Source organism: Pecten maximus, chromosome 5, assembly GCF_902652985.1.
Source record: "Pecten maximus chromosome 5, xPecMax1.1, whole genome shotgun sequence".
NCBI classification, from domain to species: domain Eukaryota; kingdom Metazoa; phylum Mollusca; class Bivalvia; order Pectinida; family Pectinidae; genus Pecten; species Pecten maximus.
Window position 1 is genome coordinate 42,348,574 of NC_047019.1, and position 27,821 is coordinate 42,376,394.

The 27,821-nt window shown below is 35.9% G+C and overlaps 1 protein-coding gene across 3 annotated transcripts in view; it reads left to right on the forward strand.

Moving 5' to 3' along the window:
* The first annotated feature begins 16,595 nt into the window (after positions 1 to 16,595).
* Positions 16,596 to 27,821, forward strand: part of LOC117328085 — a 56,300-nt gene continuing 45,074 nt past the window's right edge. For 2 of the 3 annotated variants that reach the window (XM_033885434.1, XM_033885439.1), the window contains exon 1: positions 16,596 to 16,699. The gene's annotated coding sequence lies outside the window, so the exon portion shown is untranslated. Of the gene's footprint in view, positions 16,700 to 23,798; positions 23,864 to 27,821 lie in introns of those variants that run through there. The other variant, XM_033885438.1, reaches the window with a different exon arrangement.

The following is a 27,821-nucleotide window of genomic DNA, read 5'->3' on the forward strand; positions in this document are numbered from 1 at the left end:
ATAACAAGAATCTTTGCAAAATTATTTTATTCTTGATTTTCCCAGAAATGTGGTCACGTGCTTCCGAATTTCTGCAGGTAATGGAACATGTCATTTTCATATTCTTTACTCTGCTCATGCTGAATTCGTGCAGGAAAATCCCTAAACGACATTTAATGATACATCAGGATCCCCCTATCATCGGGCCCTCCTTTAACAGTTCGTTTCCCGACATCTTCATGTTTGTCCACTGTCAGTTCTACTACAACGCTTGGTAAAGTGTACACAAGATCGTCGTTAGATGTTTCCGTCGCCTTGCTGCCGTCAGTTTTTCTCCCATCTAGCACAATATCTCCGACGAGCCCCCAAGAATTAGACTGGCCACCAGACCCTAAGTTTTTTTTTTTTTAAGAATTACCAAGCTAAATTCTAATGCTAGATTATCTGCCCCTAGTTTGAAACTTAGGATCAGACATATCCTAGGGATCAAAATCATACAGCTCAATTTTATTTATAATTTTAATATTCTAGAGACAGGGGGCCAGTCTACCCCAAGAATATAACCCTCTGATGTTGTAGTTTGGAGAATTCAGCCAAGGACGGCCTGCAAAACACGAGGCAGAATGAATTTTGTGACAAGTTAATTCCAGATCTAAGCAGAAAGGACGTAAACGTTTATTTCCCCTTGATGGCTATAGTTTGCACTCCACCATTTCACCGTATAGATTATGAAAATGGTAACCCCGCCCCTAAAACCTGTCCTTTTACCCGTCACTTACCCCTAAAATCTGTCCCTTTACCCGTCACTTACCACATAAAATCTGTTCGTTTACCCGTCACTTACCACATAAAATCTGTTCGTTTACCCGTCACTTACCACATAAAATCTGTCCCTTTACCCGTCACTTACCACATAAAATCTGTTCGTTTACCTGTCACTTACCACATAAAATCTGTCCCTTTACCCGTCACTTACCACATAAAATCTGTCCCTTTACCCGTCACTTACCCCTAAAATCTGTCCCTTTACCCGTCACTTACCACATAAAATCTGTTCGTTTACCTGTCACTTACCACATAAAATCTGTTCGTTTACATGTCACTTACCACATAAAATCTGTACTTTGACCCGTCACTTACCACATAAAATATGTTCGTTTACCCATCACTTACCACATAAAATCTGTACTTTGACCCGTCACTTACCCCTAGATTCTGTCCTTTTACCCGTCACTTAACCCATAAAATCTGTCCTTTTACCCGTCACTTACCCCCCTTAAATATGTCCCTTTACTCGTCATTTACACCCCCCACCCCCACACACACCCCGCTAAAATATGTCCCTTTACCCGTCACTTACCCCCTAATTTTTTTTATCCGACACTAAACCCCTTAAAATCTGTCCTAATCCCTCACAGAAGTATTACAATTATTTACACAGGATCTTAGCGAGAGCAAGCTAGTAAGACCAATGATAGTTGAAACAACAAAGTGAACAAATTCATTCATTAGATTGAAAATGGTCGTTTTATTGATAGAAAAAACGTCAGTTTGTGATATGGTCATCATTTTCATTCGACACCATAACTTACACAAACTTACTAGAACATTTGCCCCCGTAGATCCAGATATATAAGCCCTAATCCCACTCTGGGCTAAATAGATTCGGAACCATGACCCCACCGTTTGTATAATACATCATTTGTTGATTGGTTAAGTTGTAAATGTGTGATGTATCTTACATGTGACTCTCCGTATTAAGTTGCTAATGTGTGATGTATCTTACATGCGTGTGAAGTTTGGGATGGGTGCACTTCAAGTGATTCAGAAAAGTTAGAGAAGGTTCAGCGGGAGGCAGCTAGGATAATAACAGGGTTACCATTATTTGCTAGAAACGAGTCATTGTATTCAGAAACAGGTCTAGAATTACTTTCAGTTAGAAGGAAAAGACGGAAATTACAATTAGTTTACAAAATGGGTAGACATCAAACTCCAAACTACATTACAAATTTACTTCCCTCTACAGTCGGTGAAAACAGACAGGGTCTAAGAAATAATGAAAAATATAGAATCCCAAATTTCAAACTGTCTATTACAAACCAATCTTTTCTACCTTCCTCTTTGACGATGTGGAACTCTATACATTCTGATATTAGATCCATGCCTTTTTCTGCTTTCAAGTCAGCTTTAGCCCCTAACTTACCATGCTCAGTACCCCCAATAACAATATTTAACATGTTTGAAAATTTTATTGACTTTGTTATATTATTTTGTGCGAGTGCCTAATGTTATGTAGGCCTATATCTCTTTCGTACTGCAGTTGATCAGTCTGTAATATCATCTGTTGTCTATGTAACTATTGTAAGGAAATGGCTTCATAAGTTGTAATAACTTGTGCCAAATCCTATTTGCAAATATGTGTAAATAAAATATGTTTAAAGTCAAAGTCATGTATCTTACACGTGACTCTCCGTATTAAGTTGTTGATGTATGGTGTATCTTACACGTGACTCTCCGTATTAAGTTGTTGATGTATGGTGTATCTTACACGTGACTCTCCGTATTAAGTTGTTGATGTATGGTGTATCTTACACGTGACTCTCCGTATTAAGTTGTTGATGTATGGTGTATCTTACACGTGACTCTCCGTATTAAGTTGTTGATGTATGGTGTATCTTACACGTGACTCTCCGTATTAAGTTGTTGATGTATGGTGTATCTTACACGTGACTCTCCGTATTAAGTTGTTGATGTATGGTGTATCTTACACGTGACTCTCCGTATTAAGTTGTTGATGTATGGTGTATCTTACACGTGACTCTCCGTATTAAGTTGTTGATGTATGGTGTATCTTACACGTGACTCTCCGTATTAAGTTGTTGATGTATGGTGTATCTTACACGTGACTCTCCGTATTAAGTTGTTGATGTATGGTGTATCTTACACGTGACTCTCCGTATTAAGTTGTTGATGTATGGTGTATCTTACACGTGACTCTCCGTATTAAGTTGTAAATGTGTGATGTATCTTACACGTGACTCTCCGTATTAAGTTGTTGATGTATGGTGTATCTTACACGTGACTCTCCGTATTAAGTTGTAAATGTGTGATGTATCTTACACGTGACCCTCCATATTAAGTTGTTGATGTATGATGTATCTTACACGTGACTCTCCGTATTAAGTTGTCAATGTGTGATGTATTTTACACGTGACTCTCCATATTAAGTTGTTGATGTATGATGTATCTTACACGTGACTCTCCGTATTAAGTTGTCAATGTGTGATGTATCTTACATGTGACTCCCCGTATTAAGATGTAAATGTATGATGTATTTTACACGTGACTCTCCATATTAAGTTGTTGATGTATGATGTATCTTACACGTGACTCTTCGTATTAAGTTGTTGATGTCGAGTCCTTCCTAAACTTCCAATTTTCTGACCCAGCATCACGCACGCGGAGTCCTTCATAAACTTCCAAATCTCTGACCTAACATCACTGACGAGAACTCCTTCCCAAACTTCGAAATCTCTGACCCAGCATTACTGTGTCCAGGGCCCAGTTGTTCAAATGGTGATTAGCTTAATCACTTGATTAGTGAAAATTGTATTTCTAATTTGTTGCGAAACCCGTGAGTATATCATCTTTAAATTATGCCAGTTGGAAGAGAATTAATAATTACAGAATTTCATCATTTTTTGTCAAGCTAGTTCGACCAGAAATTATTATATCAGGATTTGAAAGATGTTGTTAAAATGTAATTAGCCTAATCACCTTTTGAACAACTGGGCCCAGGAGTCCTTCCTAAACTTCCAAATCTCCGACCTGGCATCACTGTCCAGGAGCCTTCCTAAACTTCCAAATCTCCGACCTGGCATCACTGTCCAGGAGTCCTTCCTAAACTTCCAAATCTCCGACCCAACATCACTGTCCAGGAGTCCTTCCTAAACCTCCAAATCTCTGACCCAACATCACTGACGAGGAGTCCTTCCTAAACCTCCAAATCTCTGACCCAGCATCACTGACGAGGAGTCCTTCCTAAACCTCCAAATCTCTGACCCAACATCACTGACGAGGAGTCCTTCCTAAACCTCCAAATCTCTGACCCAGCATCACGCACGAGGAGTCCTTCCTAAACCTCCAAATCTCTGACCCAGCATCACTGACGAGGAGTCCTTCCTAAACCTCCAAATCTCTGACCCAGCATCACTGACGAGGAGTCCTTCCTAAACCTCCAAATCTCTGACCCAGCATCACTGACGAGGAGTCCTTCCTAAACCTCCAAATCTCTGACCCAGCATCACGCACGAGGAGTCCTTCCTAAACCTCCAAATCTCTGACCCAACATCACTGACGAGGAGTCCTTCATAAACCTCCAAATCTCTGACCTGGCATCACTGACGAGGAGTCCTTCTAAAGCTCCAAATCTCTGACCCAGCATCACTGTGTCCAGGAGTCCTTCCTAAACATCCAAATCTCTGACCCTAACGTCACTGACGAGAAGTCCTTCCTAAACCTCCAAATCTCTGACCTGGCATCACTGACGAGGAGTCCTTCCTAAGCTTCCAAATCTCCGACCTAGCATCACCTTAAGATTCAGATTCTTCATTTCCTTATGTCACAAGACACATGTATATATTATAACAGGTATATGCTCGACTTTGCATTTAATTCTTTTGTAACTAACTTCAGTAAGATTTTGGTAACTTCCCATCTCTTTTGGCAATCAACTTTTGAAATTCATAACATAATACTCTTTTGTGTGAAATAAACCAACAAGTCCATTGATGCTGAGAGAGTTATGTTTTATGGATACCTATGATATTATATTCATAGAGGTCTGTTTCATAACAAGAAAAATAAATATCAACTTTGCAGTTGTTGAAATTCAGCGATAAGAATATCAAGATAAAGGATTGTTTATTCAATTTAAAACTGGTAAATGGCGCGTTTAGTATATTTTTAAACTGTGTATATGATTGTAGACATCTTTCGTTTAGCACTTACCTCGTGACAGTGACCCCCATTTCTTTGGACCTACAACAACAGGAGTTGGCTTCAAATAAGAGCGTACTCTTGTTGCCAGATCTCTGAACTTAAATTGTTGTATATATTGACTCCTATATTGTAAATATTTTGGTAATAAAATACTGTTTAAACCAACAACAGGAGACATTGGAAGCCATGGATACCAAATTAAAAGCCACCGGGAGTGAACGTGACCAGTTATCTGGAACTGTGTTGGAATTGCAATGTCGCCCGAGGAAATACAATTTGGTATTTACAGGCTTGGGTGGAGAGTCCAGGGAAGAATGGACAGAGGACAAAGTGTGTGGTTTTATCTACAATGAACTGCAAATTAATGATAAAGTTGAATTTGGTAACATTCCCAGATTTGGAAGACATATACCCGGGAGAAACAGACCCATTGTGGCCAGGTTCCTCTATTAAAGTGATCTACAAAGAGTTAAGAACAGTTCGTAGAAGTTACGAGGCTCGCGCTACGGCATTCACGAGCAATATCCTGCTGTCAGAGAGGAGAGGCGACGAAAGTTGTATCCTGTCATCAAACGGCCCAAAGAAAGTGGTGACAAGCCTACCATCAAGCTTGTCAGAGATAAACTGTACGTCAACGGCAGACTTCATGATGGCGGCAACGTTGCCGACGATGAGCGTCGGACGTCTTCGTCCTCAATTGTGAATTTAGGGAACCGGAAGTAGGGACACGAAGAGAGAGACAATCAAATCACAGACCGTGAACTTTCCATTGAATTATTGAATGTTGATAAAGGTGTCAAAGACAAACTTTTACATAGTGAATTCACTAACCTTATTGATAAGCGTGACATCAATTGTCTTAGTGAATGTTGGTCAACTGAAAATGATAATATTGGTGATCTTCATAAATACTGCAAATATGTTTTCCCTCGCAAATCAGGGCCGAGGAGGTGGAATCGTTATTTTTTACAAGAAATGTTTCCAAAACAGTTTATCAGTAATAGTAAATATCAAAAACAGTATAATCTGGATCAAAAGTACACCAGAATGTTTACGATATTTATATTGCTTTTTGTTATTTCCCCACAGAAAATAGTGGTTTTTTTACGATAACGATACAGAAGAATTTGATCTATTTCAATCTTTACATGATTCGTTAACTAAATATAAGACATGCGGGAAAGTCTTTATAGCAGGGGATCCCAATGCCAGAACGGGCACTGGAGCTGACAGTATAATTAATGACGTCTTGTGTGATGACCTTTATAATTACTTAATGCTTTTGATTATCAATGTGACAACGATTGCGATTATATTGAGCGTAATAATATGGATAGGTCTGTGAACTCTTTTGGCAGAAAATTATTATCATGCAAATCGACTGGGTTTTGAATAATGAATGGAAGGCATGTTGATGATTCAGTCGGAAGTTTTACATTCTTTAATTCTAACGGTACAAGCCTCATTGATTATGTGCTTGTCGAATGCGAGAATTTTTCTCGGGTAATTTTTCAACAATGTCCGATCATTCCCCAGTGTCTTTTAATTTGAAAACCACTTTAAGTGACAAGGAAGATGTACCTGGAAACCAGAGTCACGTTAGATACACATGTGAATGTATTCAGTGGATAGGCAATAATGTTGATGTAATTAGACAAAGTCTTGCTAATGATAATAGTAAAAATCTGTTGTCAGGTGTACTTAATTCTCCTTTACATAATAAGGTTGATGTTCATCAATATGTTGGAATTTTTTGTTCTTTTTTGACAGAAATAACTTTACCTTTGTGTGATGTGCATTGTTTTAGTTCTTTTAAAAACGATACAGATAGCTCTAAAAGAAAAAAATAATAATAAGGAAGACAAGCCTTGGTTTTCACTATTAAAAATTTCTAGAGTAAGTCATTGTAACTTGATAGAAATCAAAGTACTGTAAATACTGTAGCGCTAAAACTCTTGTGCAATTTTATCAGTCGACAATATTCTACACGTTTTTTTCTGTTGGAATTGTATCACAAACAGGATTTCCCTTATTTTTGAGCAAGTCGATATTCAGTTCTTCAATTGGTTCATTACCGTAATTTGACAGATAACACGTTTGAACCTGACCAAACTCACATGTCCATTGTATTCATTTTAGTTAGCCAAAAGCCGTTTGAAAGTGTTAACACAGGGTTTTTCATTGACTATGGTTGATGTTAACTTATTCCAACACATGTTGTTGACTTCTATTACATGAACGCACAAGTCAAATGTAACTAATTTAGGGCCTTTTGATTTTGTGAAGCAGTGTCAAGGGGAGGGTGTGTTAACCTATAGACCTCCATTTTTCACCTGCGAGATATACCCAGAATTTCCCAAGACTGTCTTTATTATAACTTTAACTAGATTTAAATCATCTTTGACTGAAGGTTTAAAGATACAGTATAATTTATCGTTTTGTATCGGATTAGAAAACTCTACTGAGCTAGATCTAGTTACACTTCTTTTGCATTAAAACATATGTACTTGTACAATTAATATAATAATCTGAATAAGACCATCAAATGTTAGATGGCTATAAAAATTCAAAATTTACACGGTGCAGATATGATTAAAAAGTTGTTACATTCCAATTTAAATATATGAAGTCAATTTCGGATCAATATTAAAACGATTTCCGGTGAAGATAGACGACAGAGTTTTTACAAGAATTTATTTAATATGTCTGTGTTTCTTTCATACTCAGAACATTTTAAACATATAGTTATTACAGTCACAATATGTATATAAGTATATATACGTCTCTGTCTTTATTTTTTTATATAAAAATTCATGTTTATAAGTTTCGTTAAAAAAAAAAAAAAAAAAGGGAGATTTTGCCGATTTTTGTGAGATTCTTAAATCAATTGAAATATACTGTTTCTTAGCAAATATATCTATATATCTTAATTTATCTGTAAGTCGAAACGATTTTAGGGCAAGATTTATTTACTTTATTTTATTATTATGTAATTATTGCGTTTGTTTAAACAATGTACAATAACTTTGAAACCTATGTTGTTCGACAACACTTGTGACATTTAGACTTAATGAGTCTTGTTGATACTGAAATTAATATAGACTTCAACACTCTTGCATTTTACAGGATATCAGTATACTTTTTGATTGGAATCAACATAAGGCAATTTAGAGATTTCCAATGTATTTAATGCATCCTTATATAGAGCTTATTAGGGTTACCTTTTCATGAATCACATTCCAACCAGATTCAATCAAGTAATGCAGTTCTTCTTGTTATTCTCTTCGTAACCACTTTCTTTCGTTTCCTGATGCACCCCTTCTGCCCTCCCCTCCCTGATTTCTTCTTCTTCTTTTTTGTCTATTATACTATCAAAATATATGTAACAGTGCCGTCCTACTGCCAGATTTATTAATAAGGAGACGAATTGATATAAGTACTTATGTACTTGTTTTCGAATCCTTTTTGTTGATTTTTGTATTATTTTGTCACTGCCATATTTTGAATAAAATACTGTTTAAACTAAATATATCTAGGTTGTAAGTAACATAATTTCACTTCAGGTAAAGTTGTTAATTGGAGAATTCACCTGTGACCCAATTTGGCGGCAGTCAGAGTGTTTCACGGTTGGCTGACTCTTGTAATTAACCCCTTGGGGTCAATTAGTGTCACTGACCATAGCTAACCTACACTTTGGTGAGTCTGTATATAGGACAACACAACGGTGTCTTCCCACTCAGCCAACATATCCTATTTTAACATTGGGGGTAGGAACAATAGAGAACAATAGGCACAAATTACAGGTAAGTTATAGCCTGTTTTGGAGAAGTACTTGTTCTCAGGTTACCTGTGTTACCTGTATTACCTGTGCTACATGCTGTTATCAGTTTGTAGATAATGTATACTAAATGTATATGTATCACAAATACTTTTATTATATTAAAAAAAAAAAAATAACTCAAATTTTCATAAATTACTGAAAATAATTCATTTTTCTATATCTTTCATTGTTAAAAATTTCACACTTTATCATAATTATTATGTTTTATAAATAAAACAGAAAATACGTTTGTTCAATTTTAACCTTTACATTGAAAGGTCACATTATCAATACGTTTAAGTCAACGTTACCTGTTTCATTGTAATATATAACAGGTATATATAATGTACTTAAGAGAAAACGATTAAAAACAAAACACTTTAAATCACATTTTAATAGTTCAAGTAAAACAAATCATGTATGATAGTGAAACTGATTGAATGATAAAGCACAAATCAGTATAATCCTAGAAAGCACGGATAAAGTTCACAATATCACCAAAGTCAATTAATCATATCGGCGGTTCTCATATATGCAGTCTTCACATACGAAATTATTCACGTAATAAATAGTTCAATCTTATTATTACAAAGAAATACTAGTCTATATAATTGTCACTTCCTTTAACACGAGTATATGGTAATCATAACCCTTGCAAGTTCAAGTTGCTTTACGAAATTGAATGTTAGATTACGCTTGTATATAATGTTTAGAATACACAAGTTCAATTTCTCAAAGTATATCATAAACACTTAGGTCCCTTTATGAAATTGAATGTTAATGTTCAGGAAATAGTAAGTGTTTCAGAGAAAAATAACTAATGGATCTGGTAAAATGATTGGACCAAGGTGTATACTGTTTATTGTAATTTTGAGGGAATAACAATTGGTTGTTTTTGTGTTGGTTACATACACATACTCTTGTAAACAGTTTTGACTACAGATCATTAAGTTTATGCCGTTAACTCTTTATGTGATTTTAACAAAATGCACCTTTATTTTTGTTGAAACAATAATTCCATTTGTAAGAAATAGTTGCTTATTATAAGATAGTAATCATATCTAATTGAAAGGGGAAAAAGAACAAGGGAAAAAATGATTGCAAGTACACTGTATATCATTGTTACCTGTATATGGTGCATTTTTAATTATGAAAGATTTTTCCGTTATTTCATTTTTGAAGTGTTGTGTACTATCATTATTAATATAAGTCATAAATTATCAGTATATGTATTCTGTTATTAATACGTACACATGAATGTATATTTTTAAAGGTATTCTTAAACATTTTCATCACTTTTATTGTTAGTCACCTTTGAGTCCCATGTATACGTATACTGAAACAGACTATACCTACATTTTCCACACGTAAACTCAGGTAATGTTTATATAGCAAAAACAACATGCTGGCTGAGTGGGAATGAACCAACACAACACATTTTTACAAGTACTTCAATAAGCGAAATGTCAGACAAAATTTCTTGAGATAAATTTGTTTAATCATTTTAAAGCCTTAAGCGGTGATGAAAGTACAGATAACAATATGTCTACATTTGATACGAATGGAACAGAATGTATATTTGATGAATTGGATGCGATTATTACTGAAGAAGAAGCTAGTCTTGCTATCAGTAAATTAAAAAGAAATAAGAGCTGTGGAGAAGACAAAATACTTTAATGAACTATAAATAGACTGTAAAGATATTCTTTTACCGTATTTAACCAAGCTGTTTAACTCAATTTCCGAATCTGTTTGTTTTCCGGAAGTTTGGTCCATAGGGTGTATAACACCAATATATAAGAAAGGGGACATTGACGACACGAATAACTACATCACTTTAGTGAGTTGTATGGGGAAACTGTTTACCTCTATACTAAATACAAGTTAGTTAATTGGGATGTAGAGAATAGTGTAATAACAGACGCCCAATTTGGCTTTAGATCCGGTTACTCAACAACTGGTGCATTTTTGTGTCCAGTCTTTGATAAATAGATATTTAGGCAAAAAGGGTGGGAGACTTTATTGTTGCTTTGTAGATTATAAAAAGGCGTTTGATTTTATTGATAGAACTAATCTATGGTGTTAACTAATTACACAAGGAGTGCGTGGTAAAATGTAAAACTATCCAGGCGCTGTATAGCTGTGTTAAATCCTGTGTTAAACATGATGAGTCTTACTCTGAATACTTCACTAACAGGGTCGGTCTCTTTCAAGGGGAAATTTTATGTTAATGATTGTGAAATGTATTTTTTTCAAATTTCTTTTTATGTATGCAGACGACATGATCATATTTGCAGAATCGTCAAATAAATCACAAAGAATGTTAGACGAATTGAAAAAAAAAATATAATACCGAGTATAAACTAACGTTAAATACGGAAAAGACAAAAATAGTAGTTTTAGAAATGTCGATGGTATTAGAAACAGTGAGATATTATATTATGATGATATAAAACTAGAAATTGTAAATCAATTTAATTATCTTGGTATGCTATTCAACTTCAATGGTAAATTAAATGTAACCCAAAAACATGTGGCGGATCAAGGGAAAAAGGCATATTACTCTCTCAAAAGCAAATGTAACCCAGAAACATGTGACGGATCAAGGGAAAAAGGCATATTACTCTCTCAAAAGCAAGTTAAAAAATCACAAATTTAATATTCAAACACAGATTTCAGTTTTTTTTACACTTAAGTTACAGTTCTGAAATATGGGGATTTCACAAAGCTTTAGATATAGAAAATGTGCATTTAAATTTTTGCAAACGATTACTGGGTGTAAACAAAAGAACTTGTAATAATCTGGTATAGTGTGAGCTAGGACAGCTACCACATTGGTCATGTAGGAAGCTCACAATTCTCTAATATTGGTTAAAACTGAAGTCGACAAATAATTGTATTTTAAGAACATGTTTTGAAGAAAGGGTAGCAACTAATGACAGCTGGGCATTGGATATTCAAGCTGAGCTGAACAAATTACGATTAAATTATTTGTGAAATTATGATCATGGCGAGGAAATAGCTTTTAATGTGATTTGACAAAGATTTTATGATGTTTATCAACAGGAACTTTTATCTAATATTAGTGATATTTGTACAGGTAAACTATATTAACGTGTTAGTGATAATTCTCTTTACAGTTCTACTTGTGTAAGCCTATAGATGATCAGTATAAAAAACAAATAGCTAGATTTAGATTAAGCTCTCACAATCTCAATATCGAACAAGGAAGATACAGAAATCAGCAGAGAGAGCAACGAATATGTACATTATGTCAAGATAATGATATTGATGATGAATATCATTTTATTCTCAAATGTAATTTTTATAACAATATTGAAGTACATACATTAAGCCATATTATTATAGAAGACCAAGTGTTTTTAAGTTGATACAATTATCAAGTGTTCAAAATGTTTCTGAATTGAGTAAGCTAGGAAAATTTCTTTATTTAGCGACAAAACAACGTAATAACGCCATTTAATTGTTTAATTTACTATATGTTAGTCTATTTATAACGTACATGAACTATTGTGTACTGTCATAATGACGTTATGTTCATTTGTATAATATATAGTGATACTAAAGTGTACTTATACATAAATGTGTATATTAGACTATCAAGCGTAATGGACATGTACTTTTGTAATTGTGTATTGTGTCATACTATATTACATTGTATTGTGTCATACTATATTACATTGTATTGTGTCATACTATATTACATTGTATTGTGTCATACTATATTACATTGTATTGTGTCATACTATATTACATTGTATTGTGTCATACTATATTACATTGTATTGTGTCATACTATATTACATTGTATTGTGTCATACTATATTACATTGTATTGTGTCATACTATATTACATTGTATTGTATCATACTATATTACATTGTATTGTGTCATACTATATTACATTGTATTGTGTCATACTATATTACATTGTATTGTGTCATACTATATTACATTGTATTGTGTCATACTATATTACATTGTATTGTGTCATACTATATTACATTGTATTGTGTCATACTATATTACATTGTATTGTGTCATACTATATTACATTGTATTGTGTCATACTATATTACATTGTATTGTTGTGTATTGTGTCATACTATATTACATTGTATTGTTGTGTATTGTGTCATACTATATTACATTGTATTGTGTCATACTATATTACATTGTATTGTGTCATACTATATTACATTGTATTGTGTCATACTATATTACATTGTACATGTATTGTGTCATACTATATTACATTGTATTGTGTCATACTATATTACATTGTATTGTTGTGTATTGTGTCATACTATATTACATTGTATTGTGTCATACTATATTACATTGTACATGTATTGTGTCATACTATATTTAGGGGATAGTGTGTTGTTTTGAGTGGCTATACTGGCGATTAGAACATGAAATTTGGTTTGAACTCGAGACCGATAGGTCGAGAGTTTAAACCAAATTTCATGTTCTAATCGCCAGTATAGCCACGAAAAACAACGTACTATCCCCATTCTAACACGTTTACTATCGCATATATTTAGATTCATTGTTTTACATCGCTACAAGTACGCTGTTACGTACTCTGTGACCTCCGCTAGTTACGTGTCATACTGTGGCGGATTGACCAATCAGAGAGAAGCTTTCAAAGTCGGTCAATTGGCCACGCCCATACTGGCGAGAGTTCGATCTGTATGTTGACGAAGCGGTGCATTTGGATTGCTGTGAAAGTCCTGTTACAGAAGATTTAACGACATATTTGGATTTATGCAGTATGCATAACGACATGGGCGTTTTGACAAAGTCAGAGTTGATGTGTTTCTATAGGCTCAATCGTTATGTGAAAGTTATGTGCACTTGTTCCATTTCATTTCGGATTTTACTTGACCTTAGATGCTTACACACGGACGAAATGAACGTTTCAATCAATAAATGACGGTAAGAATGAAGTTAACGATTTTTGTTAAATTTATTAAGTTAATTCATTCTATTCGATTTCTTCACTTTCGATTCCAATATCACGGGTCATCAATCATAAATGGTGCAGAGTGTTGAATTTCGCTACGAGTCGAACTTGACGCCATATTGTTTTGATTAGAAACGTGGGCGTGGCTTAACACGATATGTCATGGTTCTATCGCAGATTAGAAGTCGGTCCGCAACCAATCAAAACACGCGTTGCAAACGAATCGTGTTAGAATACATTGTACATGTATTGTGTCATACTATATTACATTGTATTGTGTCATACTATATTACATTGTATTGTGTCATACTATATTACATTGTATTGTGTCATACTATATTACATTGTACATGTATTGTGTCATACTATATTACATTGTATTGTGTCATACTATATTACATTGTATTGTGTCATACTATATTACATTGTACATGTATTGTGTCATACTATATTACATTGTATTGTGTCATACTATATTACATTGTATTGTGTCATACTATATTACATTGTATTGTGTCATACTATATTACATTGTATTGTGTCATATTATATTACATTGTATTGTGTCATACTATATTACATCGTATTGTGTCATACTATATTACATTGTACATGTATTGTGTCATACTATATTACATTGTATTGTGTCATACTATATTACATTGTATTGTGTCATACTATATTACATTGTATTGTGTCATACTATATTACATTGTATTGTGTCATACTATATTACATTGTATTGTGTCATACTATATTACATTGTATTGTGTCATACTATATTACATTGTATTGTGTCATACTATATTACATTGTATTGTGTCATACTATATTACATTGTATTGTGTCATACTATATTACATTGTATTGTGTCATACTATATTACATTGTATTGTGTATTGTGTCGTACTATATTACATTGTATTGTGTCATACTATATTACATTGAATTGTTTTGTAATGTCTTCTCTCTGGTGTGTTGAAAAACACAAAGAAATTAAAAGAATATGAATCTGACCTATCGTATGTCATATCCAGTACGTGGTTTACAAACAATACAATGAAAACTACACATTTAGTCATGACTACTAGAAGCTCTTCAGACAACCTTTCTCGGCTTACATTGATATCTTTAATGAACCTCCCTATACTTACCTGGAATGTGCGCGGCCTGATGTCGTCAGCTTTGAGTCTTTACGACGTGATGGACACATTGAATAGTGACATTGTTGTCATAACTGAACATAAACTAACGGAAATTTATGTTCAATACTTGAATAATTTACATTCCGACTACTTTGCTTACAAAATAAAGGATTGTTTGTTTTAAATCAAAAGTGGTAAATGGCGCATCTATTATATTTTCAAACTATGTATTTGATTGTAGATATCTGTCGTTTAGCACTTACCTCGTGACAGTGACCCCAATACTTTTGACCATATTGTATGTCGGTGCACAAACAATACAACGTGGTGCACAAACGATACAACGTATTGCACAAACAATTAAAGGTAGTGCATAATTTTCCGAAATTTTGGCCCCCAGACCCCTCGCCAAAAAGAAAATTCGGCTCGCGCCTGCGGCGCTCGCATTACCACTAAATTACTGGACCCCCCCCCCCCCCCCCCCCTTTTTCAAATTCCTGGATCCGCGCCTGAATAATACAATAACCGATTAGTACCTATTTGGTTCTAATTCTAACTTGCAATTATCAGAATTAGTGGAGAGTCACCAAAAGTCAACTTGGCGAAGATGTTTGACATATGTGTCATTGAATTATTTGATTCAATTACCTCGTCTTTGGCGCTCAATCATGTCATGCGGTGTTTTTAATGAACTTGGAGACACGCGCTTTCAAGGGTCTATAAGTTCAATAAGCCCCCAAAATACACGATAAGCTTGAGAGAAAAGTTTTACTTTACAGAGAGAAGATAATGTATTGAAGAGAGAGTATAACAGAGAAGAGAAAATGTCAATAACACCAATTCAGTGTCGTGAAATTTCAACAACGTATAAGGCTATATATCATTCGGAGAGGCAGATATTTATTTTACCGATATAGTTGTTTATATTTAACAATTAAATGTTTCAAAATACCATTTATCAGGAGCCATTAACTACTGTTATATTTATTTTTCATTTTTCTACTTATTTATATATTTATTTTTTTTGTTAACCTTTTCTCTTCTCTGTTATACATTCTCTTCAATAAATTATTCTCTCTATTATAAAGCAAAACTCTCCTCTCAGTTATGATCTTTCTTTTCCATAAATTGATAATAAGCATTCCATTTTACTTTTTCTCTACATAATTATATTTACAACTATACCACTAAAATTATTAATAATATTTATGTTAACGGAAGTATGGAAAGGACCTGTAATAGGCTAAGCCTGTTGTCCAATCCAATTTGTATATCTATCTCTATTATGAAATATTGTATTTAAATTAATTCAAATGCTTGATTGAATAAAATATTTTGAAATAAATTTATCAGGAGCTACAACAAATAATCAATATGTTGTTAAGAGGAAAGTCTTTGTTTGAGCGTTGTGTGAATTTTCGTTGATTATCATTCTTTGTTCTCTTCAGGTGCGTCAGGTAGTAGCGCCAGGTGCTGAAAAAGGTGAGCTATTATTAAAAGGTGTGGAGGTGGTGTTAATGTTAGGAAATTCTGATAAGAAGTAAATATTTGTTATCAAAGAACTAAGAAATGTAGTGATAGATAATTAATGGTTTTATTCATAATAGCTTGAGAAACTGAAATAATGAGCTCTCCCTACGTTGTGTGCATGTACTTCCGGGTCACGGAGAGGCTGCAAGCGTTGTAATCTTATTCATCTGTTGGATGCAAATAAGCTGTTATTGACCACAATGTGAGGCTTTTGAGGAACCAGATATGTAAAAGGTAAGAAATTTGATTATTTTTTAACGAATTGGATCACTTATTTGTTTTGAATATTGCTATATTAAGCGGAGGAAATGTTACACAAATGCTGTGGTCGTTTGAAGATCCGACGACTGTGTTGCAGACTGCCTCACCTCTCTGTCAGCTATCCGCCTTACTATACATATTTCTTGTGAGATTGATAAATAATTTGGAACAATAACTCATTCATTCATCCACTGGTACTTGAATGTTCGGGACATCAGGCAGGGGGACTCTGTACTCGAAGATGTGATAGTGTAGTGATGTCGCCTTACGATACTCGAACGTTGTTCAATCAAAGTCACCAGAACAAGCGACCCAGGAATAGGCTGCATAAGACCGCGTACTATGATAGTATTATAGTTACTATATTTGATAGTGGTGTAACAGAAATTTACGGATGGTAGTATCCTTATGAATGCTATGAGTATTGCTTTCATTAAAGCCGGTAATAAAAATGCTGTAGCCGTGTCTGGAATGCGGTCATGGCACTGAGGATGGCTTGAGCGGTTGAGTGGAAGATAGTATGTCAAATATCTGCAATATCTGAGAATGTTCTATTTATGTCCTGTCGGGTTCTTTATTTAGTCTGAGAGCAGCTCTGACACACCAGCCCATTGGCCAGTGCTACAACATGGGCTTCCTCACACATTGTGTACACCTGTGGGTATATTACTCCAAAATGAGTTTGGCAGTTACATTAACTTTACAGGTAGTACATGCATAAGGTTATCATACTGAATTATGCTTAGATATTTTGTGCAATTTGTTTTTGCAACTCAGCAGATTATTTAAAGGCCACCCATCAGTGTAACATGGGAACAAGGTTAACAGGCTAACACAACCTCCCATTAGATATTTGATGATTATATACCACTAGGTATCTGTAATAGCCTCCCAGCTGCTGCTAATACTGCTGAATTCAAATACCTATAGTATCCATTCAAGGCTGGAATTTGTGTGTTGCTTGTGTTTTCTGTATTCCATTTAGACATTCTATAACAATGAGAATTTTAATGACATAAGTTGTGTACTGAGAATAGAAGCAGGTATGGATAGAAACTATGATTGGTAATCATGAATTTTAGTTTTAGTAATTAAAGATAGTTGGTAAACATGAATTTTAGTTAGTAATTAAAGATATAGTTGGCAAACATGAATTTTAGTTAGTAATTAAAGATAGTTGGTAAACATGAATTTTAGTTAGTAATTAAAGATAGTTGGTAAACATGAATTTTAGTTAGTATTTAAAGATAGTTGGTAAACATGAATTTTAGTTAGTAATTAAAGATAGTTGGTAAACATGAATTTTAGTTAGTAATTAAAGATAGTAGTTACACTGCTTGATCAGCTGTAGATACAATTGAACAGGTTTCGATACAATTGGATTGATTTCATCATGATGTTTTGAGTATTGAGATTGTGTCATTAATAGATTTGAAACTGTTTTTTAATTGTTTACTCTTCATGCTTCCAAATATATTTGGAAATATATAAGATATTTCTTCATGCTTCCAAATATATTTGGAAATATATAAGATAGTCTATAAACTATGGATATTCTTTCCTAAATGTCTACCAGGTATATAAAGCAATGTTTATATTTTGATATTATGAATTAATTCTGTATGCATGAGCAGTGGGTGATCAATGCAAATAGACATATTTAAAAAAGATATGGTCACATATTCCAGTTACCTGTATATATAGGAACATAGCATTGCATATACATGTACAGTAGTATAGAGGTTTCAGTGAGGAAACCAAGGCTTTCACTGATACACTTGATTGAATTTCATGGTCACTTAATGATGACAATGTTGTCATATTACATCTGGACTTTGGATAGATAAATCCATGTACATGCAGCTATAAAGATTGTTGAATAATTCCTGAAAGTTATCAGCTGTCTAATCGTAAGTTTAATGAGCCTGTTGGATATTGCCAAAGGCTATGAGTATAGGTTAGTATATATATGTGTGTACAAACCATGTACAGCTAGTACATGCTTGGTACACAGTAATAGCATACTGGTGGTAGAGATACAACATCATAAATCTAATACAGACAGGTCAAGGACAATTCAGGTAGTAGTTTGTTGTATACTGATCGGTGCTATCTTTAAAAGTATCTTAAAATTAGCTTAATCTCAAATGTGAAAACATAAAAAAAAGGTTTCACTGACTGTATTGGAATAATTTAAGAAAAAAAATTCTAATGTACAATCACTGGCTGTGGCGCTCCCTTCTAATATATAGCAACTGTCTGTAGTGACCCCATCTAGTATAGTCACTGGTCATGGTGACTACAGTCACAAGCTAGCTGTGTCCTCCTTTCTAGTGTACAATCACTGGCTGTGTCCTCCTTTTTCAGTGTACTATAATTGGCCGGGTCCTCCTTTCCAGTGTACAATCACTGGCCGGGTCCTCCTTTCTAGTGTACAATCAATGGCCGGGTCCTTCTTTCTAGTGTACAATCACTGGCCGTGTCCTCCTTTCTAGTGTACAATCACTGGCTGTGTCCTCCTTTCTAGTGTACAATAACTGGCCGGGTCCTCCATTCTAGTGTACAATCACTGGCCGGGTCCTCTTTTCCAGTGTACAATCACTGGCCGTGTCCTCCTTTCTAGTGTACAATCCCTGGCCGGGTCCTTCTTTCTAGTGTACAATCCCTGGCCGGGTCCTTCTTTCTAGTGTACAATCACTGACCGGGTCCTCCTTTCTAGTGTACAATCACTGGCCGGGTCCTCCTTTCCAGTGTACAATCACTGACCGGGTCCTCCTTTCTAGTGTACAATCACTGGCTGTGTCCTCCTTTCTAGTGTACAATCACTGGCCGGGTCCTCTTTTCTAGTGTACAATCACTGGCTGTGTCCTTCTTTCTAGTGTACAATCCCTGGCCGTGTCCTCCTTTCTAGTGTACAATCCCTGGCCGCGTCCTCCTTTCTAGTGTACAATCCCTGGCCGTGTCCTCCTTTCTAGTGTACAATCACTGGCCGGGTCCTCCTTTCTAGTGTACAATCACTGGCTGGGTCCTCCTTTCTAGTGTACAATCACTGGCTGGGTCCTTCTTTCTAGTGTACAATCACTGGCTGGGTCCTCTTTTCCAGTGTACAATCACTAGCTGGGTCCTCCTTTCTAGTGTACAATCACTGACCGGGTCCTCCTTTCTAGTGTACAAGCACTGGCCGGGTCGAACGTCCTCTATTCTAGTGTACAATCACTGGCCGGGTCCTCTTTTCTAGTGTACAATCACTGGCCGGGTCCTCTATTCTAGTGTACAATCCCTGGCCGTGTCCTCCTTTCTAGTGTACAATCACTGGCCAGGTCCTCCTTTCTAGTGTACAATCACTGACTGGGTCCTCCTTTCTAGTGTACAATCACTGGCCGTGTCCTCCTTTCCAGTGTACAATCACTGGCCGGGTCCTCCTTTCTAGTGTACAATAACTGGCCGTGTCCGCCTTTCTAGTGTACAATCACTGGCCGTGTCCTCCTTTCTAGTGTACAATCACTGGCCGGGTCCTCCTTTCTAGTGTACAATCACTGGCCGTGTCCTCCTTTCTAATGTACAATCACTGGCCGTGTCCTCCTTTCTAGTGTACAATCACTGGCCGGGTCCTCCTTTCTAGTGTACAATCACTGGCCGTGTCCTCCTTTCTAGTGTACAATCACCGACCAGGTCCTCCTTTCTAGTGTACAATCACTGGCCGTGTCCTCCTTTCTAGTGTACAATCACTGGCCGTGTCCTCCTTTCTAGTGTACAATCACTGACCAGGTCCTCCTTTCCAGTGTACAATTACTGGCCGTGTCCTCCTTTCTAGTGTACAATCACTGGCCGTGTCCTCCTTTCTAGTGTACACTGTACAATCATCTTTTTTGTATAGTTCTCTTCTTTTTACCAGTTAACATCTTCACTGTTGCTTCCAGTTTTTCTGTTTATTTTAGTTTTTTTCAGGATCTGTTTATTTCATCAAACCCTTTCAGATGTTAGTATATGTTTGTGTTTAGGTTTTTCATCGGAATATTTTTTAAGAGTTTTGATCTTGTGCATGCTGAATAAAATATATACAACATGAGGTATTTATTTGGAGATTAAAAGGGGTATGGTAAAAGTCACAAAAGGATTCAGAAAAAAAACACCTGGTAAACATTTTATAATGTGCAAGTTATGTTTGACAAATGGTGGCAGATTTATTATGGAATGTGTAAAGTTGAAATCTGTTTATTGTAATTGTTTTGCATGGCGCACAACTAATAGTGTAATTGGATATGTACAGATGTATACATTCCAAGCTAGTTTGTAGAAGGCATTCCCCTGACAAAAGGCAAGGCCATTGCTTCAAAACTTTCTGCAAACATTCCAATTCATATTGTGCATTTTTCATAATCCAATTATGTTACAGGGTTTTCTAAACTCTGGAAAATGTATCTTATTTGTATGTGTAACAATACTATTCCATCACACTACTACATTCATTCCTAGGACTTATGTGTCTGCTTGTCCACAGCTGCAAAATGCATCAAATTTAATTTAGAAAAAGTTAGAGGGTAAGCGATGGAAGACTGGCGAGTGTTGTAGTAACCTTGATTCTGCTATATGTTCTACACTTGTTGTATATCTATTTATTCCATAGCTGTATACAAAATGCACTTTGAGGTACAGAAGAGTGATGAAGGAATTTGGAAGTCACTTAAATGATGTAATACTTGGCAGTGTTGTAGGCATAGAAAATTACAATAATAGAAATGCTGAGTTGCATGTTCCAAGTTCCTGATAAAACCCCCTCCTTCATCCTTTTTCTCTTTCCAAGCTCATCCCAGACCTCCTACTTTAAGCCTCTTGTACTGACTGCATCATTTTCAGTTTTGCCTCTCCATAACACCTCCTCTAAACCCTTCTTGTCTATTCCTGCCCTTTATTTGAACTTTAGCAAGCCCTCACAACCGCCCCAAATCCATTCTTTGAACCTTGCATGGTCAGTCAGCACCCACAGACTTGCCCCGCTCCACCCTATCCATCCACTGAACCTCTACGAGCCCTCACAGACATTCCCCAACCTTTTCTCCTTCTCTCACCCTCATTGAGACCTTTTAATACTATTCTCTACCTCCTGTCTATACCTCAGCAGCTCAATACTCACTCATACCCTCCTTCCTATGAACCACAGCCTTTTCTTTCCACCTCTGTTTGGCCCCTCCAATCTGCCAGTCCTATGCCTGGCCGATCCAATCTCTCATGTAAACCTGAGTCAACCTTCTCCCCATCCCTGCCCACTTGTTCCTACCTCTTCCCATTGCTCTTGCCTCTCCTTGCCTCTCCATCATGTCAGTAATATGTAAGTGAATTTAGGATGACATGAGTTATATATATTTAGGATGACACATCAGTTATAGAAGTGTATTTCTGACAACATGTCAGTTATATATCAATTATATATAGAAGTGTATTTAGGACGACATGTCAGTTATATATCAGTTATATATAGAAGTGTATTTAGGACGACATGTCAGTTATATATCAGTTATATATAGAAGTGTATTTAGGACGACATGTCAGTTATATATCAGTTATATATAGAAGTGTATTTAGGACGACATGTCAGTTATATATCAGTTATATATAGAAGTGTATTTAGGACGACATGTCAGTTATATATCAGTTATATATAGAAGTGTATTTAGGACGACATGTCAGTTATATATCGGTTATATATAGAAGTGTATTTAGGACGACATGTCAGTTATATATCAGTTATATATAGAAGTGTATTTAGGACGACATGTCAGTTATATATAGAAGTGACATTTAGGACGACATGTCAGTTATATATCAGTTATATATAGAAGTGACATTTAGGACGACATGTCAGTTATATATCAGTTATATATAGAAGTGACATTTAGGACGACATGTCAGTTATATATCAGTTATATATAGAAGTATATTTAGGACAACATGTTTTATTAAGTTATAGAAGTGTATTTAGGACTACACATCAGTTATAGAAACTTGGTAGGCTTAAATTTATAATCATAGTATTTATATAATTAGTTGTATTGATAAGTTGGTGACAAATTCCTATTTACTGGTAGACCCCAAACTGTTAGAAAATCAAACATTGACTCTGTAGTGAAAGGTGGGGTTATAGCATCTAAGGTGATGTAAATCTTATTTCAATGCAAGATAGTAAATATATATATATTGCTATATGGCATAAGATGATTGTATGTATCACCCTATGGCATTTGATGGGTGTATATCATTCTGCCCTGCAGTACTCTTGTTTTTGTTATGCAATAACTTCACATACTGATATAAATGGAATAATTAGATTTTTATTAATTCTTGGTGAAACTTCAGCACAGTGATCAGTTCATCGCGCTATAAAAAAGTTATGAAAATATGTCTTTGATAAAAAAGAAATGGTTGTTCACACATATACTGGTAGTAATTATATATAAGTAGGTATGGTGCATCAAATGTTTTATGACAAGGGTATGCATTAATGTCAGTCATGTTGTGAAATATTATACAAATTGTGCCAATCAAGTTACCACTTAACATAATGTACAAGGAATTCAAGTTGCATGAAATATGGCCACACGGAAGATTTCTTGTTGAATAATGTTGGATTTCAAGAAAAAGGCTGATGCAAATTCTGCTACTTTTGTAAGTTTTCAAGTGCAATCTGAAAAAAAATCATATACGAAATTCTGCATATACTGTTATGTGCAAAAAATGTTCTAATTTTCACAGGTGTGTAGAATTCCAAAATGTTTATAGGTTTCTGTGTTACTATTTGGATAAGTGAGTTTAAACAGTGTCTGAAAGTAGAGCATTTAGTGTAATACAATATTAGAGGCAGGAGATTTGTGTGAGTTGTAAGGGTGCAGTCACTTGTAAAAAGTGTTGATGGTGGAGATTATTACAGTCCTAATAGGCTGTAGTCCACTTACCCTGCTTGGCCCTGTAACACAAACACATGTAGGACTCACTCTCAGACCCTTGGATGATGTAACAGTCTCCTGCTAGGGCTTAGTCTCAGAGCACATGGTGAGGAATTTAAACCATTTACTGAGCATTCAGCAGCACATGGACGTTTTAAGAGAAAATTGGATTAAGTTGGAGAAATGTGACACTAAGGTATGTATGTGTTGCATAGTTGAAACAAAGGGGAAGGAGCAAATGAGGAACCCTAAAGTGAAAATAAAGGAGCTGATTTGCTAAGGGGATGCTATTTATGAGCTACCGAAATCAGGAGCTACTGTAATAAGGGACCACCAAGGGGTTACTAAGTGACTACATTGATAAGGCCAGGGGGGTACTAATTGGAAAGTAATGAGCTATTGTAATAAGGAGCCACTAGTTAAAATAAGGAGAAGCTAAGAAGTTGCTGTAATGAGGGGGCCACTAAGGAGAAGCTAATGAGTTGCTGTAATAAGGGGCCACTAAAGAGAAGCTAAGGATTTGCTGTAATAAGGGGCCATCAAGGAGAATTGAAGGAGTTGCTGTAATAAGGGGGCCAATAAGGAGAAGCTAAGAAGTTGCTGTAATGAGGGGGCCATCAAGGAGAAGCTAAGAAGTTGCTGTAATAAGGGGCCATCAAGGAGAAGCTAAGAAGTTGCTGTAATAAGGGGCCATCAAGGAGAAGCTAAGGAGTTGCTGTAATAAGGGGCCATCAAGGAGAAGCTAAGGAGTTGCTGTAATAAGGGGCCATCAAGGAGAAGCTGAGGAGTTGCTGTAATAAGGGGCCATCAAGGAGAAGCTTAGGAGTTGCTGTAATAAGGGGCCATCAAGGAGAAGCTTAGGAGTTGCTGTAATAAGGGGCCATCAAGGAGAATTGAAGGAGTTGCTGTAAAAAGGGGCCATCAAGAAGAAGCTAAGGAGTTGCTGTAATAAGAGGCCATCAAGGAGAAGCTTAGGAGTTGCTGTAATAAGGGGCCATCAAGGAGAAGCTGAGGAGTTGCTGTAATAAGGGGCCATCAAGGAGAATTGAAGGAGTTGCTGTAAAAAGGGGCCATCAAGAAGAAGCTAAGGAGTTGCTGTAATAAGGGGCCATCAAGGAGAAGCTGAGGAGTTGCTGTAATAAGGGGCCATCAAGGAGAAGCTAAGGAGTTGCTGTAATAAGGGGCCATCAAGGAGAAGCTAAGGAGTTGCTGTAATAAGGGGCCATAAAGGAAAATGGAAGGAATTGCTGTAAAAAGGGGCCATCAAGAAGAAGCTAAGGAGTTGCTGTAATAAGGGGCCATCAAGGAGAAGCTGAGGAGTTGCTGTAATAAGGGGCCATCAAGGAGAATTGAAGGAGTTGCTGTAAAAAGGGGCCATCAAGAAGAAGCTAAGGAGTTGCTGTAATAAGGGGCCATCAAGGAGAAGCTGAGGAGTTGCTGTAATAAGGGGCCATCAAGCAGAAGCTAAGGAGTTGCTGTAATAAGAGGCCATCAAGGAGAAGCTGAGGAGTTGTTGTAAAAAGGGGCCACTAAAGAGAAGCTGAGGAGTTGCTGTAAAGAGGGGCCACTAAAGAGAAACTTAGGAGTTGCTGTAATATAAAGGATGTGTATACGTAGCGAGAAGCTAAGCATCTGTAATAAGGGACCAAGAAGGAGAAACAAAGGAGTTACTGTAATAAGAGGACATCAAGGAGTGACCAAGGAGTTGCTGTAATAAATGGCCACTAAGGAGTAACTAAGAGGCTACTATGATTGTATGGGCTGTAGTGATACTGGTGTATATCTGTAGTGTATGGGCTGTAGTGATACTGGCGTAGATAGAGGAGATTAAGTCAGGTTTGTTGTAATGTAATTAATTTGCTTGGTATGTGTCAGGTTATCAGATCACCACCCTCTTACTGATCATGTGTATTCAGACTGTGTGTAAGTTTGAACCTGGAAAGCACTTTAAATCAAGCCAGACTCTCAAACAGTTATATTTGAACTTTTGAATCAAGTACATTTAGTTAAGTTTGATATCCCAGATGTGAAGTGTAAATGTGTAAACGACTGGTGTCAAAGTTTGGTGCGTGATTGACTCGGGACTTGAATGGGTGCAGGTATAGGGCCTCCCAGACTGAGGGGGAGGCTCCATATCAGGTGGTAATTACTGGCCAAATATAGAAATGTTACCTACTGCTGCTGTTTGGATCGAGAACATACTTTTCCATAATGAAGTATATAAGTATATGTGTGATATCCCAGATATGTACAAAATATGACATCCTATTTTGAATTGTTTGACTGAGGAGCAAAGTATGCTATTGATAATTTTTATGTCAAAGAAGAAATAACAGCATTACAAAGATTTGTCAAGTTTTCTAGACAATGACCTACTCTTATTGCATAATGTAAATGAGTAATATGGTCATCTAATTAATAAAAATAATATAATAAATTGATCATGTCAGTCTGATTGGTCGTGATGGGACAAAACCGTTGTTATTTATCCTGTGATAAACCTAGGGGCTGACGAATCAACTTTGACTCCAAGTAGGGGTGGCCCCATGGATGATCACAGAACAATGAAATAGTATTGTCACTGAACTACAATATGGTTGTATGGTACATGAATTATGTGTATCAGCTATTGAGTTTAATTTACAAGTGTTATGACAGCAACTGAAAATGTGTAATTTTTCAGGAAATTTGAAAACACTGACATCTATTTATGTAATACATTGGAAGGACTCTCCTGATTTTATTAGATTATGGATTTGTACATGTCCCATCACTAGGATCCAGAATGAAGGAGGAAGACTACTTTCTAAGTTTCATGACGACAAGATCCTTTGCTGATTAAGGATATCTATGGTGTAAATTGTATACATTGTAATTCTATTTTCTGTTGATATATTACTTACACATATATGTTATTGATAAGCTTAGTGTTAAGCATTATGATTTTATAAGCAGAGATACAAGTTAACTTGTTTTGGATTGTACCTGTCGTCGGTCCTTCTGTCGGCTGCCTATTATCTTAATTGTCCTAGCTCTATCTCCTACACTACTTGACACTGGCATTTCATACTTGGGGTTTGAGTTCATTGACATGAGGTGATGTGTTTTGTTTCAAAGAAAGGTCACTGTAACCTTTGTTTTGACCTTTTACCTTCATCAAAGAAATTATTTGGGCTCTATCTCCTAATTACTTGACACTATATCAAAGAACCTCAAACTTAGGATCTGGGTTCATTTAGATGAGGTTGTGTGTCATGTGTCAAATTTAGGTCACTGTGACCTGCATTTTGACCTTTGACCTGCATCAAAGGAAAACATAGGCTCTATCTTCAACACTGTCTGACACTGGAACTTCATGCTTGTGGCTTGGGTGCACTGATCAGAGGTGAGGCAATGCATTATTTGCCAAAAGTAGGTCACTCTAATCTATATTTTGACCTTTGACCTACATCAAAGAAATAATTTGTCTAGGCTTTATATATCCAAGTTATTTGATGCTAGATCTTCATACTTAGGGTGTTGGTGCATTTAGTGAAGGTTGTGTCATGCGTCAAAATTAGGTCACTGAGACCTTCATTTTGACCTTTGATCTACATCAAAGGAAAACATAGGCTGTATCTCCTACACTACTTGACACTGGCTTGGGTTCACTGAGGGGAGGCAATGTGGTATATGTGCCAAATGTAGGTCACTCTGGTCTATATTTTGAATTTTGACCTACATGAAAGAAAACAATGTCCTAGCTCTATCATATATTCACACTGACCTATATTTTGAGCTTTGACCAACATCAAGAAAAAGTTTTTTCTGGGCTGCATTTCATAGAACAAGCTTGTTACTTGTCATCAATGCATTCTTGGCATATAATTCCACATTCGGTGGAGGACTGTAATTGTCCTATTTATTTTACAACAATTGAGAAACAAGTTTTATCAACTTTTATTGATCACTCTTGTTGGCTCAGATGCAAGAGGGTTTTTACTGTGGGAGGAAACTGGAGTACCTGGAGAAAACGGATGTGGTTGGGCAGGTGACCCCATGTCTTGTCAACCACCCCCTGCATGAGTGTTGTTTAGTATGGGCTGGGGCGTGTTGACACAAACAGAGTTGTCTCTGTTACAGATCAGTTGTGTTACTGACACTGCAGAACATGT